This window comes from Pezoporus wallicus, unplaced genomic scaffold, assembly GCF_028554395.1.
Source record: "Pezoporus wallicus isolate ANWC-B61680 ecotype Strahan unplaced genomic scaffold, APGP_CSIRO_Pwel_v1 contig_6464, whole genome shotgun sequence".
NCBI lineage: Eukaryota > Metazoa > Chordata > Aves > Psittaciformes > Psittacidae > Pezoporus > Pezoporus wallicus.
Genome location: NW_026642130.1, coordinates 4,637,253 through 4,641,147, shown reverse-complemented (window position 1 = coordinate 4,641,147; position 3,895 = coordinate 4,637,253). Strand labels below are relative to the sequence as shown.

At 39.1% G+C, this 3,895-nt stretch overlaps 1 long non-coding RNA gene across 1 annotated transcript; it reads right to left on the bottom strand.

Annotated features, from left to right (window-relative positions):
- Nucleotides 1-263: 263 nt before the first annotated feature.
- Nucleotides 264-3,176, bottom strand: LOC130609015 (uncharacterized). Its single transcript, XR_008974697.1, has 3 exons — nt 3,042-3,176; nt 1,956-2,139; nt 264-1,240 (listed from the first exon to the last, which is right to left on the bottom strand). It is a non-coding gene; the product is annotated as an uncharacterized LOC130609015 (long non-coding RNA).
- Nucleotides 3,177-3,895: the final 719 nt, after the last annotated feature.

The window sequence follows — 3,895 nt, the reverse complement described above, 5'->3', positions numbered from 1 at the left end:
ATCTTAAGCACCACAACAGGACTTCTTGTTCTGACAGTAAAAACATGTGATGCCATACATACAGTTCTGAGTGTTTCAAACCACAGCCAGAGACCTAGTAAAGCCCTATATTTTCAAGACATTATTCATTCTGAGGTACTTCTCTGAGTCTGATACACCAACCACATGTAGGTAATTACCAGTAGTCATCACTAATTGTTTTTAAATTCTTTGTCCGTTTTGGCATCAACTTTGAAATGGCAGCTTAACATGAGCTCGTCAAAATGTAGACTTTGTGAAGACAACATTTCTGAATAGAAGCTGTATAGAGAGTTCAAGACAAAGCATTCCAAATTGGAGCGTGGCCAGGACACCAAAATCATTGCTAGAAGTCATGGGATCTTTAATGCCCACAAAGTGGTCAGGACCTCCGCTGAGTTTTATGAGTGTAATGTCTCACCTGAAGAACAACTTCTTTAGCAGCACAGTGCCCCATTGTATTGCCCTGGGCTTGTTCATGTGCAAGGAGAAGAGTACCATTCAGTGAATTGCTCATGCCAATGTGTCCAGCAGACCAGACTGTCTTAGTGCGTCTTCCAACCCAGCAGACCACCTGTCTTGGCTCACCACATGTGGCTGAATGCCAGTGGAAGATGGCAAAGCTCTTGGCCTTCTCAGATAAAGACATTTTTAGGACCCCATGGGATTTGTCCAGCTTTACTGAATTTTGTTCATACCTTCATGCTTCAGCCCAACAGAGTGGAGGGGAATCCAAATGAGGGCTGGGCTGCTCTTCCTTTGGGTCTAGAGCAGCTGGTGTTAGCATCTGAGCTCTATGGGAGGTCCAGTAATAATAGGCTACTGAGAAAATGCACTGAATCCACATATCCTAACACTGCCTAGGCCAAACTACCTTGTACCACACACGGCCATACTTCAGGTAAATACACTTGAACCAGCTGCTTAGATGAGAGAAGAAAGCTGTGGACACTTCAGTTGCCTTCCCACTTTCACTGACATGACATTGTAAGTCTGGTCGTTTCTGTCAGTGTGTGGATTCTGCTGTGAGTTTAGTCCAACAATGCTGAAGTAGTATTGCTTCCACAGAACAAGAACACTGTGCAGCCCAGTATAGGTTACAACATGGGCTTTTTCAGTTTCCTCTGCCATTTAGAGATAGTCACAGGACTCTGATGCTTTTGCACATTCATTGGCTTTTGAACATTTCTCTGCCCACATCCAACAGCTTTACAGCAGCTCTCTGCAGAAAAGAGGAAGACAAATTGAAACCTTTAGGTATGTTATGAGTCTGTAGCCTTGTTTTAGGATATTAAAGCAAATGCAATAATTATGTGACTACCCCAGATTCACCCATGACAGTTCAACTCACTATCCCAACTCACCTTCCACACAGCTCATCTACTCACACTATCAAATGATGGGACTTGAAGTGAAAGCTAGGACATTATTTTCTGCAAAGGAAAAGGTGAATGATTACCCCATTATTTAAATAAAACCAACTTTTAAAGCTTCCCTGAGTTATTCAGGCAAAGTTTAGAGGTCTGTGTACATAACTGAGTTTTCACTGACATCCAGCCAGCAACAGGTCATGGGCTTATGCATGTCTGAGAATATAGTTAAGGATCTAAGGAAATTTCGGTTAAAAATTGAGGTTTTTAACAAATCTATGTGAGGGCAGTACAAAGCAGGCATGAAAAACAAGCAGATCAGTCTGAAAATGGATGATAGTTGTCTAAAACCCACTGTATTTGGGATTTAAACTCATCAAACCCTGTCTGAGGAACACAAACATCATACAACATGGATTGATCTGGCTTAGTAGGCACTGTTTCCAGAGAAGATCTGGAAATCATAGAGAGTCATCTGTACATAAGCTAACCATGATGCAACACAAAGAAATGCAGAGCTTGATTTTAAATAAGAAAATTGTGAGCAAAACTAGAAAGGGTACTTACTGTGGTACATGCCATAATAGAAATATTGTGGGTTGTCTTGGACTTTTGTTCCTGGGTCTGGTCTTCAGCCTTCCATAGGGAAGTAGAAAAATATGCAGAAATTTCAAGAAAGAGCCATGAGGATTGTTTAAGGATCAGATCAGGAGAATAGTTAAAGGATCAGGACCCATCATAGTGCAATGTACTGTAAAGGACAAGATTATGGATCATTTAATAACAGTCAAGTAATGCCCACATGGAGAAGTGAAATCTGAGAGCAGATAAATCATCAGTGTAACCAGCAAAATATTACAATAAACAATGACTGGGAGTGAAGGCTACACAAGTCAGATAAAATGGAGCATAAAAGACAAGTGTGACATGTAATTAACTTCTAAGAATTGTGATGAAACATCTTCACTGGAAAATCTGAACATTTGGGTATTATTTTATTACTGGAAAACCCTCATCTCTGAATTAGAGAGGAGTGAAAATCCAAGAGGTACTGTAAGCTATAGAGATAATTGCAGAGATTTCCATGTTTCCAAAATCCATGGTTTTCCTCTGTCAGATGACCATATGGGACTCATGCTGTAGTATTTATCAGAGTATAAGAAAGGGGATCTGCCTAAGACATACTGTCAATGGAGAGCAAATAGTAATGAAAACAGGGCCACAATTATGATTTTGTGGAATCAACTGAACATCCATGCTGTAAGTTATACATTTATCCAGGCTTTTAGAATGAAAGCCTGAGAGTTTGTGAGAAGGAGAGAGTAGAAGATAGAGAGTAGAAAGGAAAGAGGGAAGTAAAGTTTTGTTGATTTTAATTTTTACTATGGTTTGTTAATTTTGGCATGTGGGAGGTGGAATAGCTCCTGGCTTTTCTTTTATTGTGATTATACTCTTTAATGTTGGCAAACACACCTGGAGCTGACAATAGGCATTTTTCAGAAGCACATTGTTATGAATAAACTAAAAATAAAATAATGAATCTAAAAACTGAGTGTGTGGTTATCTTAAAGTGAAACCCTAAGGCCTTCCGGTTGTACTTTAAAACTGTCACCCTGGCAACAAAAAGATAAAAGAACAAAGATATGTATTTACCTCTTGGAAATGAGGAAAGCATTTGTAGGGCTAATTCTTGTGGTCTTTCTGCAGGTAGAAGTCTTGAGTAGTTTTATCTGAGTATGATCTAAGTAAAGACATCAGGATTTGGACCATCAATATGTTCTGATTCTGTTCTTTCTTCCACCACTGAAACAAAAAAATAAACACCTATGGAATTATGATTGCCTGAAATAACATAAAGGAAGTAAGAGTGCAAAATAAGGAATGATTTTGGGTGACAAATATGTGCTTGAATGGTACACATTGGCCAAATGCTGAAATATTTTCCATGTTCAGATATACAACACTAAGGCTACTGTTTTAATGTCTTAATTGAAGAATTTGTATAATAGTTATCTGTACTTTTACTCATATATTCCAGCACATGCAAAAATACACAAGCATGCACTTCAATAAAATGTCATTCATCAGAGGAAAAGGCGTCTTTGCTTAAGGATTTTCAAAGGCAAGAAACTCCTAGTGTTCAACCCATAGATAGATTTGAAAGCTATTTCAAAGACTGCATTGTTTTTTGTACTGGTTTGTTAAAATCTATGGGTCTCAGTTGGTTATTCCATGGTAATAACTCAAAAAGCAAGACAAATCTGAAGGCGGGGAATAACGTGTACTTGTTGATTTGGAAGCAGTCCCACACCTGATGAGTATAAAAGATGAAAGCCACTTTTCTTCTTGCTTCCCCTCAGATTACTATTTGTACAAAAGTTCCAGGTTCACTCGTAAGCCCAGAAATCTGGGATCACATCAGCTCGGCAGACCCTCACTGCATGGGCTGTGGCAGTGTGGGAGAGGTGAGGATTTTCCTTCTGAATCTTTGGGTAGAAGCTATAAAT